The sequence below is a fragment of the Gallus gallus genome, chromosome 5 (genome assembly GCF_016699485.2).
Source record: "Gallus gallus isolate bGalGal1 chromosome 5, bGalGal1.mat.broiler.GRCg7b, whole genome shotgun sequence".
NCBI lineage: Eukaryota > Metazoa > Chordata > Aves > Galliformes > Phasianidae > Gallus > Gallus gallus.
Window position 1 is genome coordinate 34,147,671 of NC_052536.1, and position 27,230 is coordinate 34,174,900.

General features: G+C 39.6%; 1 protein-coding gene across 4 annotated transcripts in view; it reads left to right on the forward strand.

Annotated features, from left to right (window-relative positions):
• Positions 1-27,230, forward strand: part of ARHGAP5 (Rho GTPase activating protein 5) — a 119,023-nt gene that overhangs the window by 44,698 nt on the left and 47,095 nt on the right. The window contains exon 1 of one of the 4 annotated variants that reach the window (XM_426439.8): positions 26,003-26,239. The exons of the other annotated variants lie outside the window; for them this stretch is intronic. The gene's annotated coding sequence lies outside the window, so the exon portion shown is untranslated. Of the gene's footprint in view, positions 1-26,002; positions 26,240-27,230 lie in introns of those variants that run through there. 4 annotated transcript variants of the gene reach the window in all.

Genomic DNA, 27,230 nt, shown 5'->3' on the forward strand with positions numbered 1-27,230 from the left:
TTACCCTGTGTGGTACTGTCTAACAAACACTGGTTCTTATCTCATCTGCTCTCAGCTTTTATTCTCATCTTTTACAAGGTGCATCTGTGGAAGGAGCAAGCACACAAAATTCTCAACTCTTCAGCCAGTATCTGACTGTGGCCAGTGGCTATTGATTGTTCTAGCAGTAATAATTAACCATCAGGGTCACCAGAATAAATGGACACGCCATCTTCTGCTTTTATTTCAGCTTTTTTTTTTTTTTTTTTTTTTTTTTTTTTTTTTTTTTTTTGAGATGTACTCGAAGCAGCCGATGGCAGAGGATGTCAACTATGTGTCTCATTAGAGAGAAGGGTGCTTGGGAGGGTGTCTGTCATCAATTGCAGTAATTAGCAGAACACTGTGAGCTATCAGCAACCTGGGAAGCTTGATTGCATCAAGGAAAGGACAGCTAAAGAATTTGCAAGTCTTTTTAAATTAAAATGCCTATAACTAACCAAAAAAAGAACTTTAGATACAGACCTGCATTCTGTGTACTTGTTCAAGCCTATTGTCCTCCCAGATCCTACTTTAACAAAGTAAATAAAGTTGTTTTGATAAGAAGTATCATTATAAGAGATAAATAAAATGGATCACTGAAAAATTAATTTACACATTTAAACTAAGCCTTGATTTGATCATGCTCAGCCTTTCTGGTTTGACATGATTATAGGGTTTGATTTGCCAACTCTTTATCCCCGATTTATGCTAAAAAGGAAGTATGCCATTGGTTCCAGACCTTCTGTTTTAACTTAATTCTAAATTAACCTTAAATTATGGGTTGGATTTCACTACATTTCTGATTCCCAAAATTAAAAGTGTGCATGAGAAGGAGAGACCAAGGTAGGGGTGAGAGAAAGATTCTTCAAGGGGGAGACTGAGTACTGAGCGTATTGCTCGCTGTTTCCAGAAGGAAGTGTTTCTAATGCTGGGAAGCAATACATTTCACTGCTGTCCTCACTTCTCTTTTTTAACTTGTAAATGTTTGCCAGAGATCACTATCATGCTTTTTCTCATCAGAGCTGGAGTTCTAGTTTATCAGTGTCAGCATAAGGACTAACACAAAGGCAAATTTGCTGCAATATGGCCAGACTGTGAGCTCTGTTCTGTCAGCAAACTCACTAGAATGAAACCTATGTCTCTAGATAAAAATGTTTTGTAGAAATTACTGGAAGTCAAAGGGGAAGATTTTACAGGTATTTAACCCTAAATAGTTGAGTGTAGTTTCTGTCGTTACATGTTTGAAAGTATCGGTATTGCTGGCACTGCTGCTTTACTGGTAAGTAGACATACAGGCAATTCAAGAATTCATAGTGATTTTTCTTTCTTGTGTTATTGCACGCCCGATACTGCAAAGCATATGGAATTCTTGTTGAAGGGGTTCACAGGACAGGGAGATGCTACATTTCTCAGCAGCCTCCAGATCTTTTCCTGAAGAGCAAGGAGAACTCCGCTGGGATTTACTGCAGTCTCCTTGTTCCATTTTTCAATTGTTCTAATCATCAAAGAATTTATAATAAATATTAGAGATTTTCTAATTATAAATGGTTGTAGCAAATATGAGCATGCATGGCCACCTTTTTTAGAAATTTAATTCATTTAACAGTGATTGAAAGAATGCACGATATTGTGCTGTTTTCCCCCACTCTGCCCTTGGCAGTTAGTCTGCACCAATAAACTTGGGCTATTCCTTCACTAGTTTGTTGTATTTGAGCTTTAAAAACTCTCAGACTATTTGCAGTCTTCTATATGTTTACTGTATTCATGAACATAGAAATTCAAAGTTCATGGCTCAAACAGAATAGAGAACAAAAGGGAGGCAGCAGGGTGAGGGGCTGAAAATACCAATGAGCTGACATCCAGCATTGTATTGCTGGCAGCACAGAGCAGTACGGACACTTTGGCAGTCTAGCACTGAGTAAGCACAATGGACTGCCATCACAGAAAGAGTTTGTAGTGCTCTTCTAGAGATTCCAACTCTCACTTTGTAGCTCTGATAGCAGTGGCATTCCCATTTACATAACTTAGCCTTGCAGAATAAAGCTAAATGAGTCATTTTGGACTATAATTCCCATAACTACATAAGTGCTGTAAATACAAGCAGTCTCACAGACTTCTGGAGCAAAATCTTTCCCAAAGCCATGAACCTTTGCTGTATGTAACAGAACTACAGAATGGGTAAGGCTGCAGGGAACCTCTGAGTCTACCTGGTCCAACTTCTGCTCAAGCAGGAACAGCCACAGCAGGGTGCCCAGGACCGTGGCCAGGCAGCTTTCAAACATCTTCAGTGAAGGAAACTCCATAGCCTCTCTGGGAAGCTTGTGCCAATGCTCCATCACCTGTACAATAATGACGTGCTTCAAGATGTTTAGATGTGGCCTCCTGAGCCCCAGTTAGTGCCATTGCCTCTTGTCCTGGCCACCACTGAGAAGAACCTGTCCCCTTCCTCTCTGCAGGGTCCCTTCAGGTATTTATAGTCATTGATAAGTTCCTTCTTGAGCGTTCTCTTCTCCAGGATGAACAATCCCAGCTTTCTCAGCCTCCTCTCACAGGAGAAGCACTTCAGTTCCATGAACATCCTGATGCCCTTCCATGGGACTCTTTCCAGTATGTCTAGGTATCTCTTGTACTAAAGGGCTCAAAACTGATACAGTGTTCCAGGTGTGGCCTCACCAAAGCTGAGTCAGCCGCTACCCCGTTTTGCACTGTCTGCAGATCTACTGAGGGTGCATCCTACCTCATTATTTAATTGATTTTAAACAAGACTGAACCCAGTTTTGACCCCCTGAGCAGCTATGGAAATCTTTACGTGTGTCTCTGGATTGTTCATTTACATCAAGGATTTTACCTATCATTTTTTTCCTCAACCTTTACATTTGGTTAGTGGAACTAAGTAAATATTTCACAGGGTGGTGATAGCAAAACTGAGTGGCAAATAAACATCTTTACTGATCTTGGACTTGCTGCCTGGACAACATAGTAAAGACAGACAGGAAAACTGTGAATGGATGACTGGATGCTGTTCTTTGTGAAGAACAATGTTGGGACTCCAGTCCCAGGCCTGAAGTGCAGGTAAAGCAGTGTCCATTGGTAGGCTACAAGAGTTTTGCCCAGGTAGAAGCTGATGAAATGGTCCCAAACAGCAGTCATCTCCAGGGGACCTCGTGGGCTAAGGTCACTGCTGACTTTCTGCAGGAGAGAGATCAAGGGCCTTCTGGCAGGAGTGCTTTTCCTTGTCTGGTGACTCGAACAATCACTGTGTGCAGCTGCAGTGATGAAAAATTACACACTTACTTATCTTTGTAGGGTTGTAATTGTGCAATTTTAGTGATCTAAAGTTTTTTTGTTTAGAAATAAAAGGCAAACCATGTATGTTTAGAAGAGTTCTTTTTCTCCTGCCACTGAGGGGATGCAAACATGAATTCAAATAATTTTTTCTTGCTGTTACTTATTTTTCTTGTTTTAAAAGTATCTTTAAAATGCTCAGTGTTCACTGGATGCTTTCTTTGGATCAAAGATTTTTCTGAAGGAGAAAATCAAATACTAAAATGCTGCTAAATTATCCAAAATTGTTAGTTTTATAAGAAAAGCTTTCCCCTCTTTTTTGAAAGTTTCTGCTTTATTACCAGCTCCTTTCTGTATCAGCTCCTTGCTACTACAGGACCTGTTCTGAGTAACCAAAACTTAGAAGAAAAAGGATACTTATAGAATGAGACTCCCTGAGAATAAGATTCAGAATAAGATGATGCAAAAATAACAATGAAAATACAGTCTTCCACAAGGTCTTTTGTTTAATTTGAAATTTACTTTGTTCTCTAGGGCTATGACCAAATGAGACTTTTATTGGTAAATTGAGGTGTTTTGTCCAAGATTTGAATGTAGTATGTTAGACAAATGTATATCAAGGATTGCATGCTCACTTATGTAATTAATGCCTCCCAGACAGAGGTAATGTTCACTGAGCGCTATGCATAGGTGATGCTGTATTCTGGTAAATTGCATTTTTTTTCTTGGTTATGACTCGTATATGACATTTTTTACTATTTGCTGGCATTGCTTTTTAAGGGGAATCACAGGAATTAGAATGAGGTAAAAATATGCTTTGTGTAAGTATATGTAGCAATCAAATTCACCGATTCACTCTCTAGGTTGCAATGAACTGTGAAAACTACAGCTTAGCTGGAAAATTCTGTTTACCAGCTTATTAATTAGGCTTTGCCTGCAAAAGGCAGGTTTACTTGAGCTTTGTCCAAGGGTGAGAATTTGGCTTGAAAATACTTCATTTGTTAATAAGAACCTCTGTTGAATAATTCTGATTCCAGTTTTACAGCTGTGTGAATGTTTCTGTTATTTCTCAGTTGAATAGCTTTACTAAAACTGTGCCATTTCTCAGTCATTTTGAACTTACATGATTTCATTTTGTGAGGATGAGATTTTGCAGAACTGTGCTTTGAAAACATGCTGTAAATCTGCCATGCAATTCATGTAACTGCTCCTTCAGTGGAGGGTGTTGGTTTGTCTTATACACAAATTGATTTACCTACAGTCAGATGCTGCGAATGACAGTCCCTCTTCCTTTGTGTCTCTGTGCTACATATCTCCACTCTGTCTCCTGCATAAAATCTAGGCTGATGAGTGACTTGATTCAGTTTGCTGATCTGACTGAAAACTTTTTTTGTCTTGCTTCAGACTGACTGAGTAGGCAGAATGTAAGCAAAATGCAGGAGACTACAGTCTTATCAGTTTAAGTATGATATGAAATAGCAGTTCAGTGCCTGTTCTTTATTCTTGATATTAGCTACACCCCCATGTGGGCCAAAATCTTCATTCAGCTTGAACCAGCTGCATCACCTCTGCCCAGAGCAGCAAGGTTTGAACTCAGTTGAGTTTGAACTCAATCTTCCCTACATCTTCTGGACTTGTCTCTCTTGACAAGCCAGCATGGGGGTGACAGAGGGAGTCTGTGAATTAGCTAAGCTAATTGACAATAGTGTTACACTCATCTGAATACCAGAAATTACAGAGAATTTTGTAAGGCCAGGATTGCAAATCCATAGCATCACGTGAGAAGTGGAGTGGGCTTTTGTAATGCAGGTTCCAAGCTCAAGGTATTCGCTACATTTGTACCAACTGCATACAAAGTGTCATGGTTTTGTACAGAGACTTTTATAGGGTAAAGAGAATACGTAATGCAGACCTGAAGTAGTATGTACAGTCTTTCAAGCATCTTTATTGAAAGTAAGGAATGTCATCCTACATAAATAGATTGCATTTAAATATATCCTATGCATCCTCTGCTGTAAATTTATGTATAATTTGGAATGTGCATACAATGACTGCCTACTTTATGTGGGGGACATTAGAATTTAATAAGAGGTATAATAGAATCTTTGTTTATGCAGAGGAGAGAATAAGAATTTATATTAAATTAAGTAGCTGGAAATATGTATAATTTTTACCATCAGTAGAAAAATACTTGGTGTAAATCAGCGGAGGTAGTTGGGTAGTTGGTTACTAGGGTCATTCACTTGAATATTACCACATGGAGAGTTCACTATAAATAAAATACAGCAAATATATTTAATATATACATATTAAAAAGAAAGCAAATACCTGTGCAGTTACTTCCTTATCATTCATAGCATGGGGTGCATCTTAGTAATAATAAATGCTGTGCAGGGGAGCAGATGCTTTAAAAGCTTTCTTCGTCTTCTGGAATCATCTTGGATAAAGAGAGTAAAGGAAATCCCTAGAGAATAATAGACTATCAATCATACATATATAAGAACATCCTATTGACTGACTAATTGGAAGGATACTGAAAAATTCTCAGGGGAAATGATCTAGAGCTCTATGCCTTTTACAGTCAATACTTAGCTAGAGGAAATATATTTTTTTTAATGTCAAAAAAATCCATTTAAATTGAAAATACTATGTATCAAACTTCCTAATCTGACAGTAGGTTCAAAACATACTGGTGACAGTGAAGCATTTGGTAGAGGAGAAAAATCCTGTATTGAAAATGTGGCTATAGGTTCAAAGCTGTGTAGTGCTGTAACTTGTGAGAATTTATTTCAGTAGGAAATGAATCAAATGCAATATTTGACAATAAAACGATTGCCCTAGAAGAAAGAAAATGAATACTCTGTCCAAAAGGAGTGGTCTCTCTTCTGCATTTCATTTTCATGCCATTTTCTAATACAACAAAAAGTACTGCATTGTGAGGCTGCAAATGCAATTAGAGCAATATCTCTAATGAAGATTCTGTAAGCAGAAGCTGAGAAAGTTTCCCAATTCACACAAGAAAACATAGGAAAACTCACGAGCCTTTCAGGAAAGGGGTAGGGAACATGGAGAGGAGCAGGTCACACTCCAGCATTTTACATTTCTGGAGGATTCCAGCATCAGCCTTTTCTCTTTTTCTTTTTCTTTTTCTTTTTCTTTTTCTTTTTCTTTTTCTTTTTCTTTTTCTTTTTCTTTTTCTTTTTCTTTTTCTTTTTCTTTTTCTTTTTCTTCTCTTGTTTTCTCTTCTTTTCTTTCCTTTTCTTTTCCTTTTCTCAGGAAAGAAATTTCAAGATCATCTTCAAGAATTTACTGTGTCAATTTCCAGCTATTTAGAGCTATCCTACAAAAAGTACTAGCCTTTGTTATAAAAAGTTTTCATGGATATATTTTCAGGAAAAGAGGGCCTTTTAATTGTTACTAAATAAAACGTGATAAAGATGAGCCAAATCTGTTAATTTGAATGCTTATAAAAATCCTTTCTTTTTTAATGGTGAACTGCAGTATTAGTGAAAACTAAAATAGATTAAATTAAGGGTATACAATTTTATCCAATGTTTTTCTTAATTTCAGACCTATTTGTAACACCAGTTACAAGTTTGTTTTCAGTAACTTTACAGTGAAAATATCTCTAGCATATTCTGAACTGATGATCCAGCGAATCAAAGGTCAGTTTATAAGTAACCTGTACTTCCTGCTAGCAATAAATCTTAAAGAATATTCAGTTCAGCAACACATTAGACAAATCACATATCCTTTGCATTGTTCCCAGGAAACATATATACACTATGAAAGATTTACACAGATTGGTTTCACACAATATCATGTTTTTCTTGATATTATGTTTTCGATAGCTTTTATATATAGCTTTGCATGGCTTATAAATTTGTTTCATCTGAAGCTCTGCTACAGCTCTGCCTATTACCTAAATATGGTATTAGCCTGGCTGTCTTCAAACTCAATGTACTTCTTCTCTAAGTTTTTCTATGATTGAGCACTGTTCTGCAATAAGTTTCTGTGTTATTTCAATTCATTCTAAGATTTCTTTCCCCTTGACAGCTCTTTCTGGCAAACACAAGTGATTTGCATGGTGAAGAATGGGGAGGGAAAATGCAAAACAAGCTGTCCTGCCCCTGTGAGGCTGCTAGCTTACTAGCTCCACGCTCCCATCCAGTATCCAATGTGTGATCACTAACAGGGGTCAACAGGCCCATGGCAGTGATAGACAAAGAAGTCTGATGTAAAGTTTGTGGTCAAAATTATTTTTTCCAGTGATGGTAAACCAGCTTTTTTGGAGGCAACATTCATTTTTTCCTGAGTCCATCTGTTCTGCTAAACTGGAGCATTCTGGATTGTGTTTGAGAATGTCAGGACCCCATAACCTACACTGTCCAGTGCTGATGTGTGCTGGTGTACGCCCCGGGCTCTCTTTGTAAGGCCACCTGTGCCCAAAGAAGTGCTGTACGTCACACACAGATGCATCCCCGTGTTCCCTACAAACAGGGGAACATGTCAGTAGGTACAGCTTGCTGGCAAGCTGCCAAGACTTAATGGCTCCTCAGACTGCAGGGTACCCTCGCACCTCACACACACCTTTCTCAGGTACACATAGTAAAAGGGCACTCAGTTCCCCTGTTTGGCACCACAGCAGCTGCAAAGCACTGAGGAACAACCTGAGCTCAGAAAAGACTCAGACACTCATCAGAATTAACAGTGATGAGCAAAGATTCATCACTCCTCTGGCAAGGAGGCTGTCTGACAGAAGTGTGCTCCGAACATGACAGAGCTGCCCTAGGCTGCTTTGTGAGTACAAAGCAAGGAAGTGTTATGCTTTAAAGTTCAAAGAAGATATACCCACATCTATGACATTAACCTTTGCAGACAGAAAGTCTCCAAAATCTAGTAAACTCATCCGTGGCTGGTGTCTCCTCTTCTCCCCTCCCTAAGGAGCTGAAAACAGAGCGTATGCACTAGAGAATTTGAGAGGGGTTGAACTGCGGTATGTCTATACAGATATTAAGGTTTTGGGGGGATGGAACAAGGGTTGTGTAGGTGAAGGAACACTTCTCTGCTTAGATTTAGGTCATCTGATAATGATGGGCAAGTTCAAAGTCAAAGACAGGGTGTAGCACTCCTGGGGAGGAAGGGAACCTTTCAGAAGTAACTCACTCCTTCCCTATCCATCTGCTTGCCCCTGCTCCTAGACAAAGATGAATTCTGAACTGTTCATGGATAGAATGATTCTCTTTTCTGGGAGAAGCTGTTGTAGTTGTGGCAGGTTGGCTGGCAGCTCCATCTGGTAGTGAGCTGCACCATGGTCAGGTCTGCGGTGACGGGTGTTTTGTTCCTGAAGGACAGAGACCTTCCAGGCCCACAGTTAATTTGTGCAAAAAAAAAACCCTTCTAGGCTAGCTTGGATTAGCTGCCATGGTAGTATTTTCAATTCGTTCTACTCAATTGCTGAACACAAACACACCATTCAGATTGGTAAACAATTACTTGGCAGGACTGTTATGATTACACAGCATGATCTGGTTGTGATCAGGCACTCCCCACCCTAGCCAGGCATCGTCTCAGGCACTTCTTTCTTCTGGCCCCTGCTTGAGTCATGGGCTTGTTGAGGCACAAATCAGCACCCTTCCCCTGGGAAGTTTCTGCACATGGCTCTGGTCATGGTTACTTCCTCTCCTCACCAATAGCTCACTAGTGACATAGAGGATGGCTTTGCACAATATCAAACAGTCTAGGAAGGAGAAGGGATTCCTGACCACTCACTCGGAGAGTAGAAAAAGTTGTTGACTGACTTCTGCCAGTGGAAGTGATTCTAGCTGAAGAGTCAGTAGCAGGGTTGTGTGCCAGGTTTGTATAAAGACCGTGTCCTGTCCTTTTGTCTCCCAGTTCTCCATACCATCAGGCTCCTAGTGAAGAACTTCATTAGAATGACTCACAAATGTGGTGTTGTTGATAATAAGGAAGTGTGGGAAGGGGATGTTCCTTGTAACTCCCCGTATGGTCACTGTCAGACTAGTTAGGACCAGATGATCCATGGCCCAAGGACTGTATCATATGCAGGGTGGATGGGTAACTTGCCATCTACAGAGCAAAATGTATTTAACACTAGATTAGCACTGTGTATACATATGTATCATCCTTGTGCAGATGTCTTGCCATGGCAAGTTGGTAGTGCTGTCTGGTTGATCTTAACTTCTCTTGTGCATGCCTGGCACTCTATAAAAAGGAGTTCTGGACTACACTTGAAGCCTGGACTATACTCTACCTTGCAGGTCTGGGCATGGGGCTGGAGCTGGACATGATATACACACCTGGAAGCAGTTAACAGAGACAGAATAGGCACAGCCAGAGCAGTCAGTTTAATTAAATGCTCTGTATCTATAATTTGTCTAATTTTAGAGCATATTAAATTGAAATTAAACTTCTAATATATTATTACAGGAGCATATTCTGTTTCCTTTATGTCCCATTATAGCTGCGTAATTAATATATTCAAAAGTATACATTATGGTGCCACAATAATGAACAGAGCTAAATGAATATAAATATCTGCAGTAAAATAAGTGAAGTCCTGCAGTGCAGTGGTAATGTTAGTCATTTTTGTATGAATAAATGACGGTACAGTGTGAAATTTAATAACTCTGCTGTGAACTAAAGTCTCCATCCTGAATGCAGTGTTTAGTCTTTGCAGGACTAGTCTGTATTAAATAATATTTATTGCTACTACTTTAATACTAAGTCACAGAATAAACCCTTTTATACTTCTAGGTGATTCTTATCTCCACTTTCTTCAATTTTCGTTCTTCTATGGAAATAAAAGATTGAGATTTAATTCTGAAAGAATCAATTTTGGATCTAAAAATCAACAGAGAAGCACTTCTGATCCATAAGTGCTCTAGTTTCTTACAACAAGTGATTCAGCACTTGTGGCCTAGTGTTGAGAATCCTTTGATGCTGAATTTTATTGCTTGGATTCATTGATTTTTAAGGTCAGGGGAGAACAGTATCATTTGGCCTTGGGCCCTTCATAGTGCACATAACCTCAACTGAATTAAAATGTATTCTTTCAAGAATGATAAAATCTTGATCGCATAGAAAACTCCACATGCTTTGGTAAAATACTCTGAAGATTAAACAGTATTTAAATATCTGCACTTTGTTTCTCTTCCCAGTTATCCATTCTGATCATTTTCAGCACACTTAAGCTGGGCGGGTGGTTGAGTTTGTTTCAACAGATATAGGATAAACCATCCCAAACCACATGAATGTGTCAGTAAATCCTTGTAAAATTGGAAGGGAAGTAGATGTTCATTTAATATATTTTCTTTTTATTTTTAAAAACATTTTAAAAAGTAAGGATATTTTGAATTAATTCATTCTTCAACTTCAATCTTCAACTGGTTATATAAACTCTTTTAAACTCTTTTTTCTTTTAAAACAGTTTTCAATTTCTACTTGGAAGTATGACCTGAAAAGAAAATTTTAAAGCCTTTATTTAAAAAATGCCTTAATGAGAACATTAAGCAATTCTGTAAGACAATTAGCAAATGCTTTAATTAAATATTCTTATGTCTTAAAAATCTCCATATTCCTATTGATATTTTTTCTTTCTTTCCAGATATATCTGACATCTTGTACTGAAATTTGTAATTATCTTGGTTCTTTCTTGACATCAAATGAATTGATTACTGAAATAAAAAATCAGCAACCAATAATCATTATTCTCTCGGCTACTAAACTGAGTCCTTTATTATCCAAACCTTCTCCACTGTAAGTACAGAGAGCATAAAGAAGTCAGTTCTTATCTATGTTTCTGAAGTACGCTATAGAGGTACACTAGAGACAGGATTTCCAAACTTTTGCACAAGCTTGCAAGTCTCTTCCAAAGTTGTTCAGATTTAAAATGCAAATTCTGAGAAGGCATACATTTTCCAATATTTTAATTACAAAAAATGAGTTCAGGAGTAGGAGCAATATTTACTGATTGATATTCATAAAATTGGAGAATCATGTAGCATGGAAGAGATCTCCAGACCTTGTCTGGAACAACAGATAATTGAGGGCAGATTACCTTAAATCATTGCACTGAAACTTATATTCAGATGCTATCTGCCATGAACTTCAAGACTTTTTCTGAGTCAGCTCTTGCCAGGTAAGCAAGTGATAACTGAAAAAAAGAAGTATAGGGCTGTTGATCTTTCAGATGTGATCTCCACATCTTCCTGTCAGATCCCCACTTCATGCTAACATGTTGTGAAGTAACTTAAGTACATTTCTAAATGTGCTCTTGAATGTTTTTTAGGCATGAATGAATCCTGAGATGCCTCAAAGGCAGCTTTGTGTCTCTTCTTGCTTTTCCTGCCACAGGAAAACTAAGCCAGGAATGTCATTCACTCCATCCTTGGTGACTGGCTGTGAGATAGGTAGTTTTTCCACTTTTATGGAAGAATTCTAGGCTATGTTGGGGCTTGCTTTGACCTCAAGTAGCTTCTGGAAGAAGAGGAGGCCAGTGGTTGCTGCCATCCAGGAGTGCTCAGAATGAGGCCAGGGAGTCTCCTTGAAAACCTTTGTATCCCCCTTAGTACAAGCTTAGTAAACTGCATCCAACTTGGGAAATACTGTGGAGATGTAAGGTCAGGGATGGAGCCCTGCTATTGGGCCATAGGACCATCAGAAAAAAATTATTTGGACAAAAAAAAAAAACAAAGGCAATTAATGTAAGTTGTCTACGTCTCATGAGAAATGCTTTCAAAAGCACTTATTAAGCATTTTATACTGCCTGAAGGTTTTAAGAGTTCTTAGCTAAAATCTTTAAGTAAGATAAAAAAAAAATTGCAAATTTCTACATCGTGGCTTAAAAGCTTTCATATGTACATTCTTCTAGGAATCTGGAGACAGAAAAAAAATGTTTCTTACCATGTATCTTGCTGATTCTTAGAAGGGGATGTTAAGTTCCTGGCTAACCACTTTTTTGACATTTAAAAGGACATTGTCCTACTTAAGAGTTCAAATAAGGTTTTAGTCAAGTGTTTTGTTCTTTTTTGTTAGCATACTTCTGTGCTTCCATCTTCAGCACATTATACTTGAGCCAGTTTTTTTTTTTTTTTCTCTTTCAGACATTCAGTATTACTATTTTTGAAAATAAAGTTGTGAAAACTGTGTCAATGTCAAATACTGGGTAAAAACTGACAGAGGGGATGGTTTGGAATGTACTTTTACAGGCTTGTATTTTTTCTGAAAGTGGTTAAAAACAAGAATAGAAATTCTTTTCCTGATATATTAATTCTTTTTAAAAGTAGGTTTTCTTTGTTCCGCATAGATCCTTGAAGGCCTTAAGCAATCCTGATACAAACCTAATTTTATTAGCATTTTAAAAGAAACACTTATGAAAAAAAATCATTTGAAAAGTTGTTTGGATAACTCTGGGATATAGCTTTATTCTACTCATCCATTGTATTATCTGACCATTTTAAATGAGAATTTCACTGAAATTGACTAAATCTTGTGATAGCAATAGTCAGGTGCCAGCAGATGACTGATGATACCCTTAAGAAAATAAAAGTGGGACATTAAGTCATTATTTCTCCGCAATACATGGATCAGTTTAGGAACTTGTTAAGAGTCTTTGTCCTAAGCTCTGGATTGGACTGGCAGAGGTTTTTAATCTATAATATTGCCACTGTTTTCATTTTCAGGAAAATAAGTTTCCTTAGTATCACTTCTGTACATCCTGCTGACTTGCCAACTCAAGGGAAAAGAGCACAAAGGAGTAGTAATCACCATACCTTTCCTGTGTGTGGAGGGACTGAGGAAATGTTTAGGGATGAGTAGTTCTTTGGGGCTGCATTTATGCTATCTGGTCCATCAATTTATTTTAGAAATGTACCATATAAAAAAAAGTACTGTTTTCAAAGTTTATTGAAAGTGACATCAACTCACTTAAAAACCGTAATTCTGGGGATAAGACATCTTGAACAGCAGAACCACCCTACTCTCACTTTAAAACCTCTACGCTTACAAACTCAGCTATTGGAAATATTCCTATAAATGAACACTTCGCTCTATCTTTAGGCAATTTTCGATGTTACATGTCATGTATCAAGTATTTATCTGTTTGGGTGCTGGGGAAGCCCTAGCTAGTTCTTGCAGCACTCCCTTCCCAGGTAGGCTGCACATTGATATGGATTTACTTCTTCTGATGCTAGGCCTAGATCGAATTCTTCAGCCTTAAGAAGAAGGCATTGGAGAACTTTAATTAGAAAACAGGGAAGAGAGTTAAACAGTTCATGTTTCAAAGAATGTCTGACTGACATAAAATAAACTGAAAATTGAATATCTATATCAAGGTAGCACTTTAGTCATGGTTTGAACACTCAAGGAGTCTGAATGAGAGAAAATTGAGTGAAAATGCTCAATTAGATTACAGCATTAAAATAAACAGATAGTCTGAACTGAATTAAACCAGTGACATTTACATTAAAATGTAAAAGGCCATAAGAACAGTATGTATGCTTCTGAAATGTGCTAATATCATCGTACTGGAAAAATATATATATATCTCCTTCTGGAAGATTCAGTGAAAAAATCTACTTTTATAAGAAGAAATAATATGACCGTATTTTTTAAATTATCACGAAGTAAAGGGAATCCTTACCTGGCACAGGACAACATGTAGCTATCATTTGACAGATTACATTTCAATAAGATAATAAACTAGAATGTTACTGACTTAAATTCTCTAGTTACGGCTGAATCTTGTAATGAAATGAAAACAACTGATACTGATTTCCTTGCTCAGTTACTTCGAAGAATATTACATTAAGCACACATTTTTCTAAAGTTTACAAAAACTGAAATAGAGCACCTTGTTTTCAGAATAATCCTACTTCAGCTATTAAGAGCAAATGAAAGGGAATATAACAACCATATGGTGAAAAAAGCAACAAACAAACAAGCAAACAAAAAAGAAATCCAAACCCCTAAAACACAAAAAGAACAGCATAGTAGAGTAAACCTATATGCAAAGGAATCAATTTACAATATTCTCACAGATAATGAGATACATGCACTTATCAATTACTGCAACTTATTTTAAAGGTGATCTTTACCAGCTTTTCTTCATTCAGACTGTTTAGTCAGGATTGTTAGAGAAATTAACAACACAGTCTGTACTTGACAGCTATCAGATTGAAATTAAGCCAGATACAGTAAACACCTTCCTCAAGAAGAAAATAAAACTGGGGATTTTACGGGCATTTTACATTGGACTTAATATCCAAATGGAAACTAAAATCATTCTGCTATAAGCCACTGTATATTAATATCCACCTGTCTAGTCAGCAAGTGCCTACCTGGATTGTAAGTGCCTGCCAGAAAATAAAAGCAGGGAAAATAATGATGGGCATTATTTCTTTTAATGTCATATCCTGCTTTGTATTATACTGTGAGAAACTGCAATTCTGCCACTACTGAAGTATATCTTAACTTTAGAAACTTCAGATTGAACTTGGCTCAAGACAACTATTGATATAATTAAAGTTAACACATACCAGGATGTTCAGCCTATCATCTTAAAGGGAAGAAATGATAGCAGGAGTATTACTTTGCATACTTCGGATGGTTCCCAGGCATTTTACAGATCTGAAATACATGAAACTTATCATTAACCTAAGAGAGATGATACTGTAATTTGTTTGTGGGTCTGAGTTATAAGTCTGAACTATAAATATGAAGAGTTAATTACAGTAAAGGCAGAAGCACCTATAAATTTGGTGCCACAACATGCAACTTTAAGGCACGTCGTGATAAGAATGGGATTCAAAAACAGACTCAGCGTCCCCTTAGTAGTGCAGGCAGAGTTGCTATACATAAAACCATCTGGTGGATGGAGAGTGATGTAAAGATGCCAAAAGAACTCAAAGAAGACACATTAGAAGACAGACAGGTGACTCTCTCTCTTAGATCAAAGATCTTCTGAAGTATAGTGGGAAGTCACCTAGGAACACAGAAAAAAAAAAATCATCACTACTTCAGCTTTTCTTTTCAAATGGAGAGTACTCAGACTTGCATCTTTTATTTCTAAGTAAATATCCAAGCCACGGGGGAAGAGGCAAGACTGAAGTGTTTGCACTGAATCTTTCCACTGCAGCCATGTTACTGGGCATAAAGGAAGGACAGGCTCACACGGCTTCTAAGAAAGCAAAGAAGAGATGCGCCTTATCCAGCAGTTAGGCAACTAGCTACAAGGGAGGATGCTGACGTTCTGGTCTTCCTAACCATCCTACATTAGGTAGTCATTAGATAAAACAAAAATAACCAAAATCATGTATGTGTACAGCTGGAAGATTCCTTACTCCTAAAGCACTGTACTGGGCAATATGATATGGAGTGATCTTACAGTAAGGTTGATAGTGATCTTCCGGATACGTTTGTGTCCCATTTTGAATATATGCATAATTATTTTTTAAATTCAGCCCTAAGCAATTTGTTGATTCCACACAGCAATGGTAGAACAAATGCAGGTTTCTATACCATGACCTGCAACTACAGCTCTTGCAGAGCACTCCTCAAACACATTTTGAAAGCCCAAGGCAGATTTCAGCAACTCATGTGATATACAAAGGTTTGGCAAATGGCTGAGAATCTGGTTACTTGTCCTGAGGGAAAAAGGAATTTCTTTGACAGCCAACAGAAGATTTGATTTTGTTCCTTGTTTGTCCATAATGGGTTGCGTATCCCAGTCTGAGGTGGGGTAATCAAGTAAGCATATGGGCAAGAATTCCTTCTGTATCTATATTCTTGATGTAGGTCTGGCTTAGCTCTGCTGGAGATTATTTGCCATGCACTGCTCGTCAGAGTGACAGAGCACTGTAACAGGCTGCCCAGAGAGGTGGTGGAGTCTCCTCTGGAGATAAGACTCAAGACCCACCTGGATGCCTACCTGTGCGACCTGCTGTAGGGAACCTGCTTTAGCCAGGGGGTTGAACTTGATGATCTCTAGAGGTCCCTTCCAACCCCTACAATTCTGTGATTCTGTGATTAATGAATCATATACGTATAAGATGAGAGAAATTTGGATCCCCGTTAGAGTTATTGGCAAATATCCCACTGACTTAACAGGAGATGTAGTTGAACCCAGTGCAGAGTAAGAATATGGATGGATTCTTGTGGGGTGTTTCTCAGCAAAAATGAACTGCCCTGGAGTGACAGGCCCCTGAAACAAGACAGCCATTAGCTACTTCACTGATTCTTTAAGTATTCCAGGTAATGCATTTAACTGGAAATAGAAATTTAGTTACTTTTATTTTTAGATGAAGCTAAAATGACTAAAAAAGTGAAAATAAATGCTCTTTTTTAAAAGCAAAAAGCTGGTCAGCTTTCTGAATGTGATCTATGTGATTAATGTGTCTCAAAAGACAGACACTTCTATAAAATATTAATCACTTTTGGACTGTATTAAATTACACTCAGCAGTGTTGAAATTCCTTCTATATCTTTCTGTGAGCGAATAATATTTATTTAATTTTTTGATCATGAAAACCACTTCCTGTGTAATTATACTCTTTTTTTCTAAAAAACTGACTTGTGTGCTAGGCACAATAGAAAACCAAGGAGCCTCCTAGGAGCAGAGATGACTTCTGTGAGCAGGAATCTGTGGAATGTGCTTATTTTTGCTTACAGCTGTTATGTCCAAAATTTCACATATGGGAGCGTTGAAGATTTAGTACTTTTGTTTCAATTTTTGCTTTTTTAACAGCCAGATAGCATCACCGTAGCTTCTAATTTAAATGTTTTATATAGGCAAATCTATATGAAAGTTATGAAGTAATGCAGCTCAAATGCCTGACTTATCTCAAAATACCCAGAATGCATTTTCTGTTTTACTGAAATGAAAAATTCCCCTAATTGCAAAACTAATTTGGTGCCATATTAGTTGCTAGATGTAACAGTCCATAAATACTTCTATTACTTTACAAGATTATTTTCTGTTTTCCTTTCAGTCTTACTGCAGATGAAACTTTGTAAAGAAGGACTAGATTAGAAGATAACAAAATGGTAATAATGATAGCTACTGTTTATTAAACACCAGATTTTCTCTTATTCATGTGCTCAAAGATAGAGAGGAGTGCCACACCTCTTTCATGTGCACAACAGATTCACTGTCAGAAAGGAAGAAGTTGGCAGATTCATGAATAATGCTAAAGGAGGAGAGCAGCTGTTTGGTAACAAAACAGCTTCAGTAGCGCCTTTCAGCCACTTGCTGTACCATTTGACGTGGTACTCGTGGAGCATGTGTGTGCCTGTGTGCTTGTAACTGGAAAGACAAGAACATAGAAAAAAAATCAGAGTGGAAGCACTGATTATCATATTTACTAAGTAAACGTGCAAATTTTTTGGTAAGAGGAGAGTAATTTAAGGTTTTAATTATGAAAGGAGAGAACCACCTGAAAGGAACCTCTCCCGTGGTTCTTTTTAAACTTCTTTTTGTCAGCACAAAGTAACTACATAAAGTATTGTGCCACTACTGTTGCTTCTGGAATGCCCTGTCAGGTAAATTGTGGCTTCGGGACACTCAATGGGAATTTTGCCAATCATAGCAACCAGATAAAAAATTTACCCTATGTAATTGGAAATGACAGTGTAAAAAATACCAAGGAAAAAAGAATGAGAACTGAAAATATCACCAAAAAACACATGCACCTGAGAAAAATGGCAAAGAGTAACTTTCAGAAACCAAATGAGAAAAATGCCCATGCTGTTGCTTAATGGAACAGTTTCCTTAAAAGTATATGCATGTAAGTTGTTCCTACTCAGTAGAGTGTTTCTCTCAACTGCAGACTGTAAAGTCTATATATAGAGAATGGGAAGAAAAGGGCTGTTATCCTGAATTCGTACCAGTGGGCAAAAGGAGAGAACTGCGTATCTATTCAAGACAGTTAGCATCTATTATGAAAACATGTCTGTTCTGCATTCTTCACACAGGCTAAGGAGCCATATACACATTTGGTGTAAAAAGCAGAACACGTGCAGGAACAGTAAGTTTAAAGAGTCTATATTTCATAGTTGTATTTGCAGTTGTCCAGGACTCCAAAACACATTCTTCACACCAAGGATTTAAAGATTCCAAGACTTTTATGTTGCTGCTGTTGTTTTTGTTGTCTTACTGCCTCCCTCCCCCCCCCCCCCCCAAAAAAAAATTGTTATGTTTTGTGGTAGAAATGATCTTTTGTTTAAAAAAAAAAAGAAGCAAAACATAATATAAAATATTTAATTGCATTAATAAAGTTAGTTTTGCAGTTAAATGTGCTCAGACAAAACCCAGTAAATCACTTTACAATGACAACAAAATATTTTTTTTCTGTTTATTGCAAATATATAATAACTTGGGGTTTTAGTTGGCAACGCCTTTTAGGACATGTTTGCTCAACTGTCTGTTTTCATGCATATGTGTTTTAAGGTGTGATTTGGCTATCAATGATCTGACTAGAAATATAGAACCTATTTCAGAATGCCAGCTCAAAACTCACATTTTAGGAACACATGTTTCCTTCTTACTGTTTTGCTAAATTACTATGAGCTCAAATGACCTGAATTCTCTTAATGTAGTCTGATCTGACTATGTACTGAATTCATGCTACTGGACAAAAGGGAGAGAAATGTGTTATCTATTGAGGGCAATTAACATCTACTAGTTTCCTAATAGATGGCTGTTTGGTGTTGTTCACACAGAAAAAAAGTCACGTACATTTACTATATAACAAAAGCACAAACAATAGATTTCATTTGTTTGCCTTTGCCCAGGATTCTGATGTGTACACAAAGCAACAGGCTTCTCAGACTCTCTAATCTTTAACACAAGATCTGGCAATCCTTTACTGTGTATTTCTTTCTTCAAGAGGAGGAAAAAAGGAGATGTAGCCCTGTAATTGTATTCTGTCTTGAAAGTATTGCAGCCTACAATCAGCTTCTTGGCAATTGGTGGGCATTCTTTATTTCTACTAGATTTGCTGCTCAAGAAAATTTCTAAGTAAAAGATAAGTAAAATATCCTTATATGGATAGTCTCAATAGTAGGCATCAATATAATCACTGGTGTGATCAATTCCTAACCGAAACTGCTGTTAGCAAAATGAACCTCCCTCCTCTTCTTCACAGTATATATTGCCTTTAAATTTCATCAGATGTTTGTAATTTGGATGAAACAGCTCTTCTTGTGATACTAAAAAATTGCAGTCTGACAACATTTGATTAGAGAAGGTGCTTGCCCTATAAAGAAAGCTGCTTTGAAACACGTTTAGTACTGTTTCTTTAGAAACTTAATAGTTTAGCGTATTTTTCTTGTAACATCTAAACTGTTAATATCTGATAGAATAGCAATTTGGTTACTGATATCACCTTGATATGTTTGAAATTTGACCAGTAATATTGTAGTCAAATGAGGAGATATATTATTCATGCTTAGTTAGGTCAGCTGAACACATTTCAGCCTTGCTGTGTTTGCAATCATCTTGACTAGTGTCATAATATTTTCCATCACCTCTCCCAAGGCATATTTAGCACCTTTTTTTTTTTTCTTCTTTTACAAAAAGAAATTCTCAATCACAGCTTTAAAGCAAACAAGCAACTGAAATCCACCCATTTCCTAAAGCTGCATTATCCCTGAGGCACCTGAAACAAAAACATACTCAGTCTAATTATCTAGCAGAAAGCGACGAAGAAAATCGCCTTATTCCCAACTCTCTCCTCTTCCCTTACTTCTTCAACCAGTGTGCTTCTAAACAGAAAAGCCTGAGTTGTCAGAAAGCACGCAGGGAGACATGATGATAGCACAAGCAAACCTCCTTTATGCCCTTGTCCCCAGGAGTCTTTTCTAGTATCTTCTCCTCACAGCCCTCTTCTTGTTCACCTGTGATAAGCGTAATCTCTTCTCAGCAGCTCCCTACGCTTCACTCACTGATTTCTTCAACAAGCAAGCAACAGAAGAGCTGTTGTTCACAGAGCTCTATCTCCTTTTCCCTTCATCAGGCTGATGTCTGTACTGAAATGAGTTATCATCTGGCAAGTCCATAGGAGCTGGTGTCCAATGCTGCATGACAGCAGTAGCCGCTGCTGGGCAGTGCAGATGCCACAGCAGGCCCGCACAAGCCTTGGGTATGGGCTGTGTGGTGCTGCGGGTGGTCCCATCCCCTGCTGGTGCCAACATTTCCCTGAGGTCAGGCAAGAAGAGCCTGCAGTTAGGAATTAAAATTGCCCTCTTTTAAGTAAAATACCAAATAGAAGTAATTGGCTATTTCCTTCCCAGTGTTGAGCTCTCTCCTGAGTGTTTAGGTTTCGTTTGCAAATACCAAAGAGCTAAACATATCCTGAAAGGTGTTTTTTTTTTTTTTTTCCTAATCTAAAACATGAAGTCTGGCTAATTTTATTTTTCCTCATAATGTTTAGAAGTAGAACTGGATACAATATCTTTGCATGCTCTCTCTTTTCCATGTTCTGTTGCATCTTTATGCATTGTTCTGGGACTTCCTGGTCCTTAGGAGCTGAGGGCTTTATACTGGCAGTGTGGAAATTAGCTTGGCTTAGAGAAAGGCGAGGGGTCATGGCACAAAGAGCAGATTATGTGAATCTGGTGGCTGTCTTTCCAGGACTGGGGTGTGATAGAAATGTTTTGAACTCTGATCCAACTTAAATCTTGGAAAACCTTTTTTATATGGCAGGCTCCAGTTTATTCTTTCACAGGAATGATTTTTTTGGTGCCTTTCTTAGGAGCAGAGGTGGACAGAAAGAGATAGATTTCTTGTCTAATATGCTCTACCTGGAGTCCTGGTGAAGTACTTTTTTTACCTCTAAGTATTTTCCCAGCAGAACATACAAATAACACTATGTTGGTCCTCAGGAGCTAAGAGGATGGCAAGAATGTGAGATCTGTGGGCATTTATGAGATGAAAACAAAAATCCCTGTTAAGTGGTAGCTGAGGCTCTGACTACCCTCAATGCCTTTTCCTATGGCTGGCCTACACATTGCCCATTATTGGGCAATGTAATATAAAATTATGGATTTTGTGGGGAAATTTTTTTTTTGGATACTACATGATTTTCTCATAGATGTGGAAAAAAGTATGGTCCTGTCACTCACACTTACTCAAACTATAGTGCAGTCATGCAGTAAGAAAAAAGTGCATCATTTTGTGACTATATATAATAATCTTGACACAGAAATCATTAAATTAAATGATGTTTTTAGTCAACACTGTTGCATATAGCTAACTTGTATAAATTAGTGCACTGCCATATTCAAACATTTATTAACATTTTAGTTTTCAGTGGAAAAATAGCATTCTGCCGAAGACAAAGTCAATAGGAAGGGAAGAGATTCTTCCATGAGTAGTAGAAACCCAAACAGTGGTCCATGGTGAACTGATTTTTTATTAATAGCTTTGTTGTATTTATGTGAAGGATCCTTTAGAGGGAGAGTACTTCAGGAAAAAATGGCTTCACTTTGCATAAGCTGGGTTTAGTGTGATGACTACTCATGCTCCTGACATTCCTTTTGAAATTGCAGGTCATCAAAATGAATCAAAAGCGGTGATCAATGTGGTATTAATTTTGAAAACAAATAAAAGATTTGTTTAAAACAACAACAACAAGCATACCCAAAAACTAAACAAAACCAAGGACAGATATGAGGAGAAACGTACCGAAAGTTTTGCCTGCTCTTTTTTTTGTCAGGTGCACTGATGATCAGGGAATCACAAATGTTGATGAGAATCTCTCCCCTGAACATTCTGCAATTATGCAGTGATGTGGGTCTCTTAGGAAGTAAATGCATTTATCTCAATGACCCCTATTTGAAACTAAACATTTTGTCCTTAATAATTCAAGATGAAAGGGTATTTACACTTCTATTTTGCCCTCTCTTCTCGTGTACAAATGCATTTACTTGCAATGCAATAAATTAACATGAGTGTAAGTAGAACAATTTAAAAGCATGTGAAGATTTTCTCACAGAGAAGGTACTGTGACAAAGATTCCTTAGAAAAAACAGTGGCTTTTCGCTGATGTAAGAAAGACCTGGCAGTTCTGCTGCTCAATGAAAGATATTGGGGAAGAGAGCTGAAAAGCAGCTTGTGGTAAAATATTTTGTGCAGATTTCATTTTCTATAACCAACAACGGCACATTGATTTTTTGTTCTGTACACTGGTGAGATTACACAACTTTGATGTGCAAAGTAAACAAAGAGAGGATGGGAGAGCAAAGGCAATTAAGGAAATGTCATACCCTTGTGAAGTGTGAGCACTGCTGACCCTATCTGTGGCTTGAAATCCCCAAATTTTAGAAGCATGGGGAAACAGATATGAACTCATTTCTTGTTTGGCCCTGCTTAATGAAAGAGACAGAAGCAGTCAGGGAAATAGATCGTTGCTGCTACTGCTGTTCTTTCATTCCTAAGATCTTGCTGCCCTAAAGGAAAGACAGAAACAAATGGTACCTTCTTTGCTCACCTTGCACAGGCTTCTAGATGTTTACTGTACTTGTGTTTATAATCAGTCCTTGAAACATGAGGGTTTCTAAGGACAAGTCCATTACAGTAAAAGGCTCAAATAACAATAGTTGTAAATAACAAATGGTGTATATCATTAATGACTTTCTTCTGAGTTTCTCAAGCTTTACTAAAACATTTGTGTGAAATGTCTTTCTGTATAATTAACAAAAAACTAAATTATTTCATTATTAATCAGATTTCATTGTTATACTTTATTTTTACCCCTTCTCTAAGTTCGTAATGTTCCCTGCATTATTGTCAGTCATAGAAAAGATTTTTGGAAGTATTTTTTCTGACAAATATTCATAAATATTTCAAATCTATTTTTTTTATAAATTCCGTATTTGCAAATACTTTGATCAAGTTGTTTTCACAGAGCTTACTGCTTCATTGGTGATATGAAACTTTAAGCAGCTCTGCAGCCCTGATTATTACGCTCTTGTAAGGATATAACACTACCTGTATGTCTACTCTTTTTTTTTTATTGATTTTCAATGTTCTCACTAGTTTTCCTGCAAAATTTTATCAACCTCGCATGTCTTCTTAATATGACTCTGAAATGGACCATATTTCTGTCTAACAGTTAACATTAAACTTATAACACAGAATCTAAGAAAAATACTGTCATTAATATGCTTATAACACTGCTTGCTGGTTCAGTGGTCATAATTCTTGGCTATTGGTAGCTTTATCCAAAATCAAAGGTTTTAATAAGCTCTGCAGAATCATAGCAAGCTGCCTGCTATAGCCTGCCAGAACTTTGCATGGTTCCTGGAAGGCAACTAGCAAATGGAGTTTCTGCACACCAGCTTCCTCAGCAATCTGAAGTGAGGAAATCTATATGGAAATCTCTTCCTGTCTGTACAGTTTTCCTCTATTATATTAACTTCTAAGGCAATATTTAGGGGAAGAAGAATTGACCAATCTAATTCTGCCTGGAAAACTGTTCCTTTCTTTCACCAAAGACTGCTTTTGGAGCTGATGCTGTCTCTGCTAGGGACTAGCACAGTGAGATACAACTTGCGCCTGCTGTCTTCCACCCTGTGACTGTGCATTCTTGTGAAGAGTACCTCCACCCTCCCTGTAACAAAGGGTATTTCCATCTGCTCCTAACTGAAGCATTCTGCATCATCCATTTTTATTTCAGGTTTGAGCTTGTTGGAAAAGGCTTCCTGCTATTCCCAAGCTCATGTCCCGCTTTATTAAACTTTTTTTTTTTTTTTTTTTTAACATATATGCCTATGTGAGCCTCTTTGCTTTGCCTGAGATTTTTTGTTTTTAACACATTTTAGTTGGCACAGTAGGTTTGAGGTGATACAGTTAATTCCTATATGAAATTACAGATCTCATTCCTTAAAACTTATATTTTATTGTGCTAAAAAGATCTCCAATTTTTTAAAACACATGAATAGCAATATCAAGCTATAAATGGAGATTTAATGCCCCAAGTTGTATCTACACCATGTATTTTGAGCAAGACAAAACAAAAACTATCAAAATCAGGCAATTCCAATTAAAATTAACTTCTGTTTTTAGACTTTTTTTTTTAAGAGTGAGGTTGTGACTACAATAAAACTCCCTCATCCATTCTGATGACAACATTGAAGAGCTTTCAATATCTCTAGAAGGACCTATGTAAGATGAGTATTTCTAGAAATACTTTGCTGTAACACAGTGTCTACGTGAGACTGTTTGCTCAATTTTAACACAGAAGGATTTTGCCAGTTAGAATTTTCTGAAAAAATCAAGTTTACAGAATATGTATCTTGAGAAGAGATCAGAATTTTTAAACTGCTCATTTAATTTCATAATTCTCAGATGTAAAACTGTGAAATGCCCAAGTAGCATTATAAATGCATGGAACAAATCATATAGTTATTAAATATTATGGGTACACATTTGTTCCTGTGTATGTATCTATGACAATGATGAATACATACGCACTCGTGCATATGCAGAAATGATGCATACACAGTGATGCCCACCGATTCCCTGCCCCACACACTGGAAACAACAGATCGGCACCCACTTACCAGCAGTCATCTCGTGTCCCATACCTCACCCACCACTCCCTGCAGACATAGGGCAGAAGCAGAGGCACGAACGCCCACCCGGGCTACTTCACACCACCCCGTGTGTGCTTCACAAACTGTCTGGGAGAGCCATCTGAGTGTGATTTGACCAACCCTTTGCCATCAGCAAATGGCGGCGTGTGGAGATAATGGTGAAAAATGAGCACTAAGTTTGGGCGCTTAATCTGAATGTGGGATTTGTGTTGATGTCTGCTCCACAGACAGGAACGCTAGCTACAGGCCACAAAGCCTGCTCGTGCCTCCAGACCTTTAAGGCTGAAGGAAAGAAGACATAAGTGGCATGTTCTATGGGAGAGCAGTGGAGACCCAATGCTGGCCGCTCCAGCCCTGCGGCACATCAGCCCCGGCTGCCCGCCATTGCCTTTCTCTGGGGACTGGCTTTCCCCAACTGCCGGCAGTGAGAGCAGCATGAGGGTCCACACGCTTCTGTGGAGTAGGAAGCAGCTTCGACGCTATGACTGCGCCCTGGGACACACACACACGGGACAATGAGGGCAAGCAAGCACCCGGCGGGGCCGCAGTGAGCGCTGCGGTTGGGTGGGGGGGGACGACAGATCTCCGCCCTCTTCGGCAGAGTTTCAAACTCCGGCGTTCTCCCCTTCTTCCCGCGTTTAGGAACAAGCCCCGTCACATTCAGGCAGCAGCGTGCACGGACACACCTCGACGCGGCTCACACGTACGTGCCCGCCTCGGCCTGCACCGCTGTCCGCGACGGGACTAGAACCCGCGCCCCCAACCCCTCGCCTCCCCGCGCTGCCCATGCGGCCACCGGGGCACGAGCGCGGCTCCGGGCGCGCGCACCCGCTCGAGCCGGGGAAGGGGGTAGGGGAAGGGGGAGGCGGGGCGGAGCGCGGGAGCGCGCGAGCTAGCGAAGCCGGCGGGCGGCGCGCGCTCTCCCAGGCTTCCCAGGGATTCCAGCGGCAGCAGGAAGAGGCGCTTCCCCGCGCACGCGCAGCTGGCCCGGCGGGCGCGCGCTGAGCCGCGGCGGCGGGCGGGAGGGAGGGGGGAGGGGAGGGAAGCTGCTGAGGTAAAGTTAGGGGGAGAGAGAGACTCCGTCAGCCAAGCGAGAGCCGGGGAAGCTCGGCGGCCGCCATTACTGAGCCGAGAGCGCTGAGGAGGGAGCGGAGAGGCGGGACGGGACTGCGGCGGCCGGCAGCGCTCGGGAGCCGCGGGCCGGAGAGAGGAGAGAGCCCCGCGGGGAGGAGAAGCCGCCGGGGGCGCCGGCGCGGAGAGAGCGTCCCGGGAATGCAGCCGCTCCCGCCGCCGCGGAGGAGCCGGATCCCGGCGGCGCGAGGTGAGGGCAGGAATCCGCTCCCCCGGGAGCCCCGGCGGCCCGCAGCGGGGCGGGAGGGACGGAGCGGGGGAGGCGGCCGCAGCCCGGGCGGGCGGTGCGGTTGCTGCTGGCCGCAGCCGGTCCGGAGGGTTGGGGCCGGAGTCGGGAGAGGGCGGGCGGCCCCCGGCCCAGGGCGGCCCCCTCGGCACCGCGGTGGGGAGGGGAGGCGGGGAGGGCAGGGAGCCTGGTCCCAGGCAGGTGATGAAGGCCCGAGCGATGGGAGGGTCTGAAGCTGCCGTGCGAGCTGCCAGCTGGTCACGGCTCTCCGGGGAGGGAGGGCGGCAGGAAGGGGAGCTCCCCTGCTCCTCTGCTTTCCTTCCTCGTTCCCTTCTTTCCCCTCCTCCCCCCGTCCCCGCACCCCCCCCCAACTCCTCCGGCTTCCTCCCTTCTTTCCATTCCCTCGCCGGTCTCTTTTTTCCCCCCTCTCTTTTCTGTTACCCTTTCTCCGTACTTCTTTCCCTCCTCACCGCCCCCTTCCACTCGTCCTCGTCTTCTTTCGGTCCTTCACCAAAAATTTGAACAGTTGTCAATTCTCCTCCTTCCTTTCACCTTCAAGTGTTGCGTGATACTAAATTGAAGCAAACTTCGCTCTCCTAATGATGTCTGTGCGTTTCTGTTTTTCCACCAGGTGGATTTTAAGCCTTTGAGATAGGGTAGCCAGTTGCAGTGTTGCGGCTCTCGAGCATTTTGAATCCCTTAAACCAGCATAACCTTTAGACTCTCTCCACCCAAGGAAAGCACCAGAGACACACAGATAGAGAGCCACGGTGTTGAGAATACAGGATGTAAGAAGTACAAAATACTATTTTTACTTAAAATAAAGACCTTTTCTTTGAGGTGGAGAGAAATACAGGTCACCTTCCCCCAGAATCCGGCCTACCTTTTGCTCAGTGGGCCCCTTTTGCCCTCTCCTGTATTGCTTCTGGTACCAGTGTGGAGTATTTCCTTAATA